This window comes from Pseudophryne corroboree, chromosome 2 (genome assembly GCF_028390025.1).
Source record: "Pseudophryne corroboree isolate aPseCor3 chromosome 2, aPseCor3.hap2, whole genome shotgun sequence".
In the NCBI taxonomy this organism is placed as follows: Eukaryota; Metazoa; Chordata; class Amphibia; order Anura; family Myobatrachidae; genus Pseudophryne; species Pseudophryne corroboree.
In genome coordinates this window covers 345,893,519-345,906,537 of record NC_086445.1, presented here as the reverse complement: position 1 = coordinate 345,906,537, position 13,019 = coordinate 345,893,519, and the positions used below count along the sequence as shown (strand labels likewise).

Here is a 13,019-nt window from a genome sequence, read left to right as displayed (position 1 = left end):
TGAAAATATTGATACCCTTGACAGGAACAATATTTTATTGACTATAGAGCATTTTAAGGATGCATTTCTATATATGCGAGATGCGCAGAGGGATATTTGCATTCTGGCATCAAGAGTAGATGTGATGTCCATATCTGCCAGACGATGTTTATAGACACGACAGTGGTCAGGTGATGCAGATTCCAGACGGCACATGGAAGTATTGCAGTATAAAGGGGCGGTCCATCGGACCTGGTGGCCATGGCAACAGCTGGAAAATCCACTTTTGTTACCCCAAGTCACATCTCAGCAGAAAAGGACACAGTCTTTTCAGTCTCAGTCCTTTCGTACCCATAAAGGCAGGCGGGCAAAAGGCCAGTCATATCTGCCCAGGGTTAGAGGAAAGGGAAGAAGACTGCAGCAGGCAGCCCATTCCCAGGAACAGAAGTCCTCCACAGCTTCTGCCAAGTCCGTAGCATGACGCTGGGGCCATACAAGCGGACTCAGGTGCGGTGGGGGGTCATCTCAAGAGTTTCAGCACGCAGTGGGCTCACTCGCAAGTGGACTCCTGGATCCTACACGTAGTATCCCAGGTGTACATTGGAAATTCGAGACGTCTTCCCCTCACAAGTTCCTGAAGTCTGCTTTACCAACGTCTCCCTCCGACAGGGAGGCAGTATTGGGAAAAAATTCACAGGCTGTATTCCCAGCAGGTGATAATCAAAGTACCCCTCCTACAACAAGGGAAGGGGTATTATTCCACACTATATTGTGGTACTGAAGCCAAACGGCTCGGTGAGATCTAAAAGATTTGAACAATTACATACAAGGGTTCAAATCAAGATGGAGTCACTCAGAGCAGTGATAGCGAACCAGGACGATATGGTGTCACTGGATATCAGGGACGCTTACCTACATGTCCAAATTTTGCCCTTCTCACCAAGGGTATCTCAGGTTCGTGGTACAGAACTGTCACTATCAGTTCAGAAGCTGCCGTTTGGATTGTCCACGGCACCCCGGGTCTTTACCATGGTAATGGCCGAAATGATGATTCTTCCTAAAAGAAATATGGACGCTTTCCTGATAAGGGCAAGGTCCAGAGAACAGTTGGCGGTCGGAGTAGCACTATCTCAAGTAGTTCTACGACAGCACGAGTGGATTCTAAATATTCCAAAATCGCAGCTTTTTCCGACGACACGTCTAATGTTCCTAGGAATGATTCTGGACACAGTCCAGAAAAGGATGTTTTCTCCCGGAGAAGAAGGCCAGGGAGTTATCCGAGCTAGTCAGGAACCTCCTAAAACCAGGAAAAGTATCAGTGCATCATTGCACAAGGGTCCTGTGAAAAATGGTGGTTTCTTACAAAGCGATCCCATTCGGTAGATTTCACGCAAGAACCTTTCAGTGGAATCTGCTGGGAAAATGGTCCGGATCGCATCTTCAGATGCATCAGCGGATAACCCTGTCTCCAAGGACAAGGGTGTTTTCTTCTGCGGTGGCTGCAGAGTGCTCATCTATGAAAGGGCCGCAGATTCGACATTCAAGACTGGGTCCTGGTGACCACGGATGCCAGCCTGAGTGGCTGGGGAGCAGTCACACAAGGAAAAAAATTTCCAGGGAGTGTGATCAAGTCTGGAGACTTCTCTCCACATAAATATACTGGAGCTAAGGGCAATTTACAAGGCTCTAAGCTTAGCAAGACCTCTGCTTCAAGGTCAGCCGGTATTGATCCAGTGGGACAACATCACGGCAGTCGCCCACGTAAACAGACAGGGCGGCACATGAAGCAGGAGGGAAATGGCAGAAACTGCAAGGATTCTTCGCTGGGCGAAAAATCATGTGATAACACTCTCAGCAGTGTTAATTCCGGGAGTGGAAAACTGGGAAGCAGACTTCCTCAGCAGGCATAACCTCCACCCGGGAGAGTGGGGACTTCAGCGGGAAGTCTTCCACATGATTGTAAACCGTTGGGAAAAACCAAAGGTGGACATGATGGCGTCCCGCCTGAACAAAAAACTAGACAAATATTGCGCCAGGTCAAGGGACCCTCAGGCAATAGTGGTGGACGCTCTGGTAACACTGTGGGTGTACCAGTCAGGGTATGTGTTCCCTCCTATGCATCTCATACCAAAAGTACTGAGAATCATAAGAAGGAGATGAGTAAGAACGATACTCGTGGTTCCGGATGGGTCAAGAAGGACTTGGTACCCGGAACTTCAAGAGATGCTCACGGAAGAACCGTGGCCGCTACCTTTAAGAAAGGACCTGCTCCAGCAGGGGCCTTGTCTGTTCCAAGACTTACCGCGGCTGCGTTTGACGGCATGGCAGTTGAACGCCGGATCCTGAAAGGGCATTCCAGATGAAGTCATCCCTACCCTGGTCGAAGCCAGGAAGGATGTAACCGCAAAACATTTTCACCGCATTTGGCGAAAATATGTTGCGTGGTGTGAGGCCAAGAAGGTCCCTACAGAGGAATTCCAACTGGGTCGTTTCCTACATTTCCTGAAAACAGGACTGTCTATGGGCCTAAAATTAGGGTCCATTAAGGTTCAAATTTCGACCCTGTCGAATTTCTTCCAGAAAGAACTGGCTTCAGTGCCTGAAGTTCAGACGTTTGTAAAAGGGGTACTGCATATACAGCCTCCTTTTGTGCCCCCAGTGGCACCTTGGGATCTCAATGTTGTTTTGAGTTTCCTAAAGTCACATTGGTTTGATCCACTCACCACTGTGGAATTAAAATATTTCACATGGAAGGTGAAGATTCTATTAGCCCTGGCTTCAGCCAGGCGTGTGTCAGAATGGGCGGCTTTATCATATAAAAGCCCTTACTTAATTTTTCATTCTGACAGGGCAGAATTGAGGACTCGTCCTCAATTTCTCCTTAAGGTGTTTTCTGTTTTTCACATGAACCAACCTATTGTGGTACCTGCGGCTACTAGGGACTTGGAGGACTCCAAGTTACTTGACGTTGTCAGGGCCCTGAAAATATATGTTTCCAGGACGACTGGAGTCAGAAAATCTGACTCGCTGTTTAGCCTCTATGCACCCAACAAGATGGGTGTTCCTGCTTCTAAGCAGACGATTGCTCGCTGGATTTGTAGTACAATTCAGCTTGCATATTCTGTGGCAGGCTTGCCACAGCCAAAATCAGTAAAAGCCCATTCCACAAGGAAGTGGGCTCATCTTGGGCGGCTGCCCGAGGGGTCTCGGCTTTACAACTTTGCCGAGCTGCTACTTGGTCAGGGGCACACCCTGACTGAGGAGGACCTGGAGTTCTCTCATTCGGTGCTGCAGAGTCATCCGCACTCTCCCGCCCGTTTGGGAGCTTTGGTATAATCCCCATGGTCCTGACGGAGTCCCCAGCATCCACTTAGGACGTTAGAGAAAATAAGAATTTACTTACCGATAATTCTATTTCTCGTAGTCCGTAGTGGATGCTGGGCGCCCATCCCAAGTGCGGATTGTCTGCAATACTTGTACATAGTTATTGTTACAAAAATCGGGTTATTCTTGTTGTGAGCCATCTTTTCAGAGGCTCCTTCGTTGTTATGATACTGTTAACTGGGTTCAGATCACAGGTTGTACGGTGTGATTGGTGTGGCTGGTATGAGTCTTACCCGGGATTCAATATCCTTCCTTATTATGCACGCTCGTCCGGGCACAGTATCCTAACTGAGGCTTGGAGGAGGGTCATGGGGGGAGGAGCCAGTGCACACCACCTGATCCTAAAGCTTTTATTGTTGTGCCCTGTCTCCTGCGGAGCCGCTAAACCCCCATGGTCCTGACGGAGTCCCCAGCATCCACTACGGACTACGAGAAATAGAATTATCGGTAAGTAAATTCTTATTTTAACCTTTTTAACAAATGAGGTATAAGATAGTTGGGTAGGTGAAAATATCAAAGAAATGATAGAAGATACCAAAAAATATCTTAAGGTCCCGGGTGTCCAGGGAATCACTATGTATGCCAGGATTATGGATATCTTTAATAGACAGTATGTGCAGAGCTTCTAAGGTTTGACAGGAGCAAAGGACAGAAGTAATAAATAGACGGGAAGAATGAAAAGACTCCCCTTGGTGATGGTGGGGTGGGGGGGAGGAAAGGAGGGGGGGGGGGTTGGTTTGTGAAAAAGAAGGGGGCGGAGGGGAAAGATGTGAGGGAGAGAAAGAGAGAACCACCACTGATTCTGTACTCAGATGAATCAGTACCACACTGGTTATTGGTTTTTACCAGACAAGAGAGTGTTTTGAAAATGGTATTTTTATATTTATTTTATTATTATTATTATTATTATTTACATTTATTTTTATTTTATTTCTATTTTTATATTTATTTTTATTATTTATATTTATTTTTATTTAATTTTTATATTTATATTTATTTTATTTTTATTTACATTTTTATATTTATTTCTATTTTTATTATTTATTTTTATATTTATATTCATATTTTTCCCACTCACTCCTTCCCCATTCACCAACAACACAGCAATAATTAAAATTACTTCTCCTTCCCGAATTCAAGAGTCCTCATATTAATACATATATCCCCAATGCATCTTCATTGACATTTCCGTATATTTCCTATGCCAGTCTCCCTTTCTCTTTTCTCTATCTTTTTCCTTCCATCTTTGCCCTTTTCCATCATGGCCGAGACATCTTCTTTATGTAAGTATCCCATTGGTTAATCCTACCATCCATCATTACCTCAACGATTACTATTGGTCAGACTAGTACTCATAGCCTGATCACGGGAGAGCAGCAGAGAGAGGCTCTCGTGATCAAGCCGTCAAAGGTGAAACGTACGTCGAGCGACGTCCCCCGTGACGTCACCGCGGCAACGCCCAGTCCGGAAACGGGCGGCCGCGTCTCCCACATTCAGCGGGTGCAGGCCGGAGGGACATCTGGAGAAATAGTGGTAACATACAGCGTGGTCACGGTATTATACCCCTCGATCACTAACCAGGATATTTACTACTCTCTCCCCTATAGACATTTACTCCTGCGGTGGCACTTCTTTCAGCTACAGGACTATTGTTGAAATCACTCATTGAGTGCACCATCTCCCCGCTTATGCCCTTATGGATATCAATTTATGACACATTACTTATGCTATCTATCATGAATTAATCCATGACTGTATTACTAACAATAGCTTTAGATTGGAAGTTATCCTTCTATACTATGCCAGTTTCTAAGGTTTAAGTATTTTCTTTTGAGAGCCAGCCCTGAGCTCAAAATTATTTATTTTATTTTTTTCTTTGTGAGTTATCTCTCCAACAATGTTATCCTCTAAACAGGAGACTGCAAGGCTCAAGTAATCACTATACTATGCCATGTTAGTCTCCAATCAGGAGGTTATAGGATTCAAGTAATGTTTCTTGTGAGCCAGCCTTGAGCTCTAAACCTATACCTTTCGATCTACCTGTAATCTAGAGCAAACAGCAACACACATTCCTCAATATTTATATTGTTCTTGTTCCCTACTTATGGTGCAAATAGTTGTGCACTTTGTTTTGGTATATACATTTACAGTGTTTTCATTGATTACTTGCTTTATAATTTTGTGTGAGCCAACTTTGAGCTCTTAATATACCCACTGCTCAGAACCTGTCATATACAAAACATATTTCTCTGACGTCCTAGTGGATGCTGGGGACTCCGTCAGGACCATGGGGAATAGCGGCTCCGCAGGAGACAGGGCACAAAATTTAAAAGTTTGACCACTAGGTGGTGTGTACTGGCTCCTCCCCCTATGACCCTCCTCCAAGCCTCAGTTAGGTTTTTGTGCCCGTCCGAGCAGGGTGCAATCTAGGTGGCTCTCATAAAGAGCTGCTTAGAGTAAAAGTTTTGATAGTTTTATTATTTTCAGTGAGTCCTGCTGGCAACAGGCTCACTGCAACGAGGGACCTAGGGGAGAAGAAGTGAACTCACCTGCGTGCAGGATGGATTTGCTTCTTAGGCTACTGGACACTAGCTCCAGAGGGACGATCACAGGTACAGCCTGGATGGGTCACCGGAGCCGCGCCGCCGACCCCCTTGCAGATGCCGAAGTAAGAAGAGGTCCAGAAACCGGCGGCTGAAGGCTTTTCAGTCTTCATGAGGTAGCGCACAGCACTGCAGCTGTGCGCCATTGCGCTCAGGCACACTTCACACCGGCGGTCACTGAGGGTGCAGGGCGCTGGGGGGGGCGCCCTGGGCAGCAATGTTAATACCTTTCTGGCTAAAATGAATACATCACATATAGTCCATGAGGCTATATGGATGTATTTCACCCCTGCCAGGTCTCAGAAAAACCGGGAGAAGAGCCCGCCGGAATAGGGGGCGGGGCCTATCTCCTCAGCACACAGCGCCATTTTCCTACACAGCTCCGCTGCTAGGAAGGCTCCCAGGCTCTCCCCTGCACTGCACTACAGAAACAGGGTAAAAAACAGAGAGGGGGGGCATTTTTTGGCGATATTATATATATTTAAGCAGCTATAAGGAAACAACACTTATATAAGGTTGTTCCTATATAATTATAGCGCTTTGGTGTGTGCTGGCAAACTCTCCCTCTGTCTCCCCAAAGGGCTAGTGGGGTCCTGTCTTCTATCAGAGCATTCCCTGTGTGTCTGCTGTGTGTCGGTACGTGTGTGTCGACATGTATGAGGACGATGTTGGTGTGGAGGCGGAGCAATTGCCGGTAATGGTGATGTCACCCCCTAGGGAGTCGACACCGGAATGGATGGCTTTGTTTATGGAATTACGTGATAATGTCAGCACGCTGCAAAAGTCGGTTGACGACATGAGACGACCGGCAAACCAGTTAGTACCTGTACAGGCGTCTCAAACACCGTCAGGGGCTGTAAAACGCCCTTTGCCTCAGTCGGTCGACACAGACCCAGACACGGACACCGAATCTAGTGTCGACGGTGAAGAAACGAACGTATTTTCCAGTAGGGCCACACGTTATATGATCACGGCAATGAAGGAGGCTTTGCATATCTCTGATACTGCAAGTACCACAAAAAGGGGTATTATGTGGGGTCTGAAAAAGCTACCTGTAGTTTTTCCTGAATCAGAGGAATTGAATGACGTGTGTGATGAAGCGTGGGTTACCCCTGATAAAAAACTGCTAATTTCAAAGAAGTTATTGGCGTTATACCCTTTCCCGCCAGAGGTTAGGGCGCGCTGGGAAACACCCCCTAGGGTGGACAAGGCGCTCACACGTTTATCCAAACAAGTGGCGTTACCGTCTCCTGATACGGCCGCCCTCAAGGATCCAGCTGATAGGAGGCTGGAAAATACTCTAAAAAGTATATACACACATACTGGTGTTATACTGCGACCAGCAATCGCCTCAGCCTGGATGTGCAGTGCTGGGGTGGCTTGGTCGGATTCCCTGACTGAAAATATTGATACCCTGGATAGGGACAGTATTTTATTGACTATAGAGCAATTAAAGGATGCATTCCTTTATATGCGAGATGCACAGAGGGATATCTGCACTCTGGCATCAAGAGTAAGTGCGATGTCCATATCTGCCAGAAGAAGTCTATGGACACGACAGTGGTCAGGCGATGCGGATTCCAAACGGCATATGGAAGTATTGCCGTATAAAGGGGAGGAATTATTTGGGGTCGGTCTATCGGATTTGGTAGCCACGGCAACAGCCGGGAAGTCCACCTTTTTACCTCAAGTCCCCTCCCAGCAGAAAAAGACGCAGTCTTTTCAGCCGCAGTCCTTTTCGTTCCTATAAGAACAAGCGAGCAAAAGGACATTCATATTTGCCCCGAGGCAAAGGAAAGGGTAAGAGACTGCAGCAAGCAGCCCCTTCCCAGGAGCAGAAGTCCTCCCCGGCTTCTGCAAAGGCCTCAGCATGACGCTGGGACCTTACAAGCGGACTCAGGGGCGGTGGGGGGTCGCCTCAAGAATTTCAGCGCACAGTGGGCTCACTCGCAGGTGGACCCCTGGATCCTGCAGGTAGTATCTCAGGGTTACAGGTTGGAATTCGAGAAGTCTCCCCCTCGCCGGTTCCTAAAATCTGCTTTGCCAACGTCTCCCTCAGACAGGGCGACGGTATTGGAAGCCATTCACAAGCTGTATTCTCAGCAGGTGATAATCAAGGTACCCCTTCTACAACAGGGAAAGGGGTATTACTCCACGCTATTTGTGGTACCGAAGCCGGACGGCTCGGTAAGACCTATTCTAAATCTGAAATCTCTGAACCTGTACATACAAAAATTCAAGTTCAAGATGGAGTCACTCAGAGCAGTGATAGCGAATCTGGAAGAAGGGGATTTTATGGTGTCCTTGGACATCAAGGATGCTTACCTTCATGTCCCAATTTGCCCTTCACACCAAGGGTACCTCAGGTTCGTGGTACAAAACTGTCATTATCAGTTTCAGACGCTGCCGTTTGGATTGTCCACGGCACCCAGGGTCTTTACCAAGGTAATGGCCGAAATGATGATCCTTCTTCGAAGAGAAGGCGTATTAATTATCCCTTACTTGGACGATCTCCTGATAAGGGCAAGATCCAGAGAACAGCTGGAGGTCGGAGTAGCACTAACTCAAGTAGTGCTCCAACAGCACGGATGGATTCTGAATTTTCCAAAATCCCAACTGATCCCGACGACACGTCTGCTGTTCCTAGGGATCATTCTGGACACTGTTCAGAAAAAGGTATTTCTTCCGGAGGAGAAAGCCAGGGAGTTATCCGAACTTGTCAGGAACCTCCTAAAACCAGGGACAGTGTCTGTGCATCAATGCACAAGAGTCCTGGGAAAAATGGTGGCTTCTTACGAAGCGATTCCATTCGGCAGATTCCATGCACAAATTTTTCAGTGGGATCTGCTAGACAAATGGTCCGGATCGCATCTGCAGATGCATCAGCGGATAAAATTGTCGACAAGGACAAGGGTCTCTCTGCTATGGTGGTTGCAGAGTGCTCATCTGTTAGAGGGCCGCAGATTCGGCATACAGAACTGGGTCCTAGTGACCACGGATGCCAGCCTGAGAGGCTGGGGAGCGGTCACACTAGGAAGAAACTTCCAGGGCGTGTGGTCAAGCCTGGAAACGTCTCTTCACATAAATATACTGGAACTAAGAGCAATCTACAATGCTCTAAGCCTGGCAAAACCTCTGCTTCAGGGTCAGCCGGTGTTGATCCAGTCGGACAACATCACGACAGTCGCCCACGTAAACAGACAGGGCGGCACAAGAAGCAGGAGGGCAATGGCAGAAGCTGCAAGGATTCTTCGCTGGGCGGAAAATCATGTGATAGCACTGTCAGCAGTGTTCATCCCGGGAGTGGACAACTGGGAAGCAGACTTCCTCAGCAGACACGATCTTCACCCGGGAGAGTGGGGACTTCATCCAGAAGTCTTCCACATGATTGTAGTCCATTGGGAAAGACCAATGGTGGACATGATGGCGTCCCGCCTCAACAAAAAACTGGACAGGTATTGCGCCAGGTCAAGAGACCCTCAGGCAATAGCTGTGGACGCTCTGGTAACACCATGGGTGTACCAGTCAGTGTATGTGTTCCCTCCTCTGCCTCTCATACCCAAGGTACTGAGAATTATACGGCAAAGGGGAGTAAGAACGATACTAGTGGCTCCGGACTGGCCAAGAAGGACTTGGTACCCGGAACTTCAGGAGATGCTCACGGAAGATCCGTGGCCTCTACCTCTAAGAAGGGATCTGCTTCAGCAGGGACCGTGTCTATTCCAAGACTTACCGCGGCTGCGTTTGACGGCATGGCGGTTGAACGCCGGATCCTAAGGGAAAAAGGCATTCCGGAAGAGGTCATCCCTACCCTGGTCAAAGCCAGGAAGGAGGTGACTGCACAACATTATCACCGCATTTGGAGAAAATATGTTGCATGGTGTGAGGCCAGGAAGGCCCTGACAGAGTACTACATATACAGCCCCCGGTTGTGCCCCCAGTGGCACCGTGGGATCTCAATGTAGTTTTGGATTTTCTCAAATCCCATTGGTTTGAGCCACTCAAATCGGTAGATTTGAAATATCTTACATGGAAAGTAACCATGCTACTGGCCCTGGCTTCAGCCAGGAGAGTGTCAGAATTGGCGGCTTTATCGTATAAAAGCCCATATCTGATTTTCCATTCGGACAGGGCAGAATTGAGGACGCGTCCTCATTTTCTGCCTAAGGTGGTATCAGCGTTTCACCTGAACCAGCCTATTGTGGTGCCTGCGGCTACTAGCGATTTGGAGGATTCCAAGTTGCTGGACGTTGTCAGAGCATTGAAAATATATATTTCAAGGACGGCTGGAGTCAGAAAATCTGACTCGCTGTTTATACTGTATGCACCCAACAAGCTGGGTGCTCCTGCTTCTAAGCAGACGATTGCTCGTTGGATTTGTAGCACAATTCAACTGGCACATTCTGTGGCAGGCCTGCCACAGCCTAAATCTGTCAATGCCCACTCCACAAGGAAGGTGGGCTCATCTTGGGCGGCTGCCCGAGGGGTCTGGGCATTACAACTCTGCCGAGCAGCTACGTGGTCAGGGGAGAACACGTTTGTAAAATTCTACAAATTTGATACCCTGGCTAAGGAGGACCTGGAGTTCTCTCATTCGGTGCTGCAGAGTCATCCGCACTCTCCCGCCCGTTTGGGAGCTTTGGTATAATCCCCATGGTCCTGACGGAGTCCCCAGCATCCACTAGGACTTCAGAGAAAATAAGAATTTACTCACCGGTAATTCTATTTCTCGTAGTCCGTAGTGGATGCTGGGCGCCCATCCCAAGTGCGGATTGTCTGCAATACTTGTACATAGTTATTGTTACAAAAAAATCGGGTTGTTTATTGTTGTGAGCCATCTTTTCAGAGGCTCCTACGTTATCATACTGTTAACTGGGTTCAGATCACAAGTTGTACGGTGTGATTGGTGTGGCTGGTATGAGTCTTACCCGGGATTCAAAATCCTTCCTTATTGTGTACGCTCGTCCGGGCACAGTATCCTAACTGAGGCTTGGAGGAGGGTCATAGGGGGAGGAGCCAGTACACACCACCTAGTGGTCAAACTTTTAAATTTTGTGCCCTGTCTCCTGCGGAGCCGCTATTCCCCATGGTCCTGACGGAGTCCCCAGCATCCACTACGGACTACGAGAAATAGAATTACCGGTGAGTAAATTCTTATTTTTGTGAATGTATATTTTCTTCATACTATCCTTTAGAAATCACTTGAGTGGTGTTTGATTCCCCTGTGATTTTTTGATTATAGAGAGCTTATACCTCTCTACTATACTATTTCTGTCTCTTCGTTAAATTTTTCTTGCCACACACTCCTTTCTGGAAATATCCTTCGGGCCATTCTTTCCTGATCCATGCAATGCGCAAATTAAGTAGAGTGTGACCCATCTTTCTCCTTTATCAAACGGCCCACGGCCATACTACTCTGAATACGCCCGATCTTGTCCAATCTCGGAAGCTAAGCAGACATGGCCTGGTCAGTATTAGGAAGGGAAACCTCCTGAGAATACCAGGTGCAGTGGGCCATTTTCAAGGAAAAGAGACCATTTTCAAAACACTCTCTTGTCTGGTAAAAACCAATAACCAGTGTGGTACCGATTCATCTGAGTACAGAATCAGTGGTGGTTCTCTCTTTCTCTCCCTCACATCTTTCCCCTCCGCCCCCTTCTTTTTCACAAACCAACGCCCCCCCCTGCTTTCTCCCCCACCCCACCATCACCAAGGGGAGTCTTTTCATTCTTCCCGTCTATTTATTACTTCTGTCCTTTGCTCCTGTCAAACCTTAGAAGCTCTGCACATACTGTCTATTAAAGATATCCATAATCCTGGCATACATAGTGATTCCCTGGACACCCGGGACCTTAAGATATTTTTTGGTATCTTCTATCATTTCTTTGATATTTTCACCTACCCAACTATCTTATGCCTCATTTGTTAAAAAGGTTAAATAAGATTTTTATACATACATAACAATAGACACGAGTCTCAAATTTTTGACAATAAGGTTTTTATTTCAAGGATTGATTAAAGGTTAAGTTTTATTAATTTCACACATATTATCTCTAACACAACAAAAGAGTGCTCCCAAAAAAGGTTTTTTTGTCTTTTTCTCTTTTCTTCTCAGACTGGAAGAAGCAGCAGGGTGGTAGAACCCAAGGTTATGCTGGGTACACACACAAGGCAACCTGCTGTCCAGGATGGCCATCGATAATTCAAAATCATAGATGGTATGTGACCGATGTCAAATACTTTAGCCATCGATGGTGGAGAACCACATGGTTTCCTGCCATCGATGGTAAAGGCCAACCAAAAAAAAAATTCCTCTTTGAAATGTGTCTGGACATGGAGCATAGTTCCGCACCCTGACACCCACGAAGTCCCAACCCCAGTCACTGATTGGCCAACAGTCCACTTCATAGGAAAGCAGGGATAACCATTGATGGATCCCTAGCAGATAGTTTTATACTATCGATGGTAACCCACCGATGGCCATCCCTACTGTCCAGCACATCCGGTAGTATGTACTGCACACTCCCGCCTGCCGACATCGGGGTTGTCCCACTGGCTGTGCTGCACAGTGGATGGCACAACCTGGTTGTTGATGTCATGCTGCTGAATATGGCTGCTCAGTGTGTATGGCCAACCAACATCTCATCCTGTTGGTTGTACTGTCAGCCATGATCCACAAATTGATTTTTGTGTACCCAGCTTTAGGTGTCGCTATAGGTGGTTGGAAGGTGATGCTGGCAGTGCTTAAAGTACAAATGGCCATCGTTGTGTTTGCCATCGATGGCAAAACTGAGTGGCCATTAATGGTCACTATAATATGGGAGACCATCGATGATTTCACTCATCGATGGCTATCCCTGTTCTGTCTGTGAATTACCCGCAGGCAAATCACAAACTGGGGGCGGGGCTTCATGGGTGCTGGGGGTGGAGGTATGCTCAGTGTCCCAGCATCTTTAAAAAAAATAAGAATTTACTTACCGATAATTCTATTTCTCATAGTCCGTAGTGGATGCTGGGGACTCCGAAAGGACCATGGGGAATAGCGGCTCCGCA

General features: G+C 47.2%; 1 pseudogene; it reads left to right on the top strand.

The window, feature by feature from the left end:
• The first annotated feature begins 11,364 nt into the window (after nt 1-11,364).
• LOC135051984 (5S ribosomal RNA) lies at nt 11,365-11,482 on the top strand (annotated as a pseudogene).
• Nucleotides 11,483-13,019: the final 1,537 nt, after the last annotated feature.